This window comes from Seriola lalandi, unplaced genomic scaffold (assembly GCF_002814215.2).
Source record: "Seriola lalandi dorsalis isolate HSWRI2012SDOR001 ecotype SW California unplaced genomic scaffold, Sedor1 jcf7180002054858, whole genome shotgun sequence".
Lineage (NCBI taxonomy): Eukaryota > Metazoa > Chordata > Actinopteri > Carangiformes > Carangidae > Seriola > Seriola lalandi.
Genome location: NW_019525411.1, coordinates 1 through 978, shown reverse-complemented (window position 1 = coordinate 978; position 978 = coordinate 1).

The following is a 978-nucleotide window of genomic DNA, read 5'->3' as shown; positions in this document are numbered from 1 at the left end:
CAGTGACCTGCAGAGACCTGCAGAGACCTGCAGTGACTTACAGTGACCTTCAGTGACCTATACTGACCTGCAGTGACCTACAGTGACCTTCAGTGACCTTAAATGACCTACTGTGACCTGCAGAGACCTGCAGAGACCTGCAGTGACCTACAGTGACCTTCAGTGACCTATACTGACCTGCAGAGACCTGCAGTGACCTACAGAGACCTTCAGTGACCTATACTAACCTGCAGAGACCTGGAGTGACCTACAGTGACCTGCAGTGACCTGCAGAGACCTGTAGAGACCTGCAGTGACATACAGTGACCTTCAGTGACCTTAAGTGACCTACCGTGACCTGCAGTGACCTACAGTGACCTTCAGTGACCTTAAGTGACCTACCGTGACCTGCAGTGACCTACAGTGACCTTCAGTGACCTTAAGTGACCTACCGTGACCTGCAGTGACCTACAGTGACCTTCAGTGACCTTAAGTGACCTACCGTGACCTGCAGTGACCTACAGTAACTCCTGATGAATGAATAAATGAGGGCTCTGTGTCCCTGTGCCGTAGCTTGTACTTTATTAAATAAAACATGTTCAAGGAAGCAGAGTTGGTTGAGTGCTAACATGCTAACATGGATATGCTAACAGGTCATCTCTGGTGATGAACCCCATGTAACATCCGCATAACATCAGAAATAATTAAATAACAAAAGAGGAAGGAATCCTCTGACCCCTGACCTCTGACCCCTGACCCCTCTGACACTTGAGCTCCATATAAACAACATTTCATATTTTCCTCTGGTCTCTTTTTGTGTGTTTAACTAAATAAATCTGAGATGAAGAATCTCACCTCTGACAGTCATTAATGGATTAATGATGAATAATTTATTCATTCTTTATAGATCAGTTATAATAAACCAATAATTTGAAGTTGCAAGGCAACCATGATGACTATCCTGCCTCAGCTGTCGTCACTAGGTCAAAGCTGTCTCCC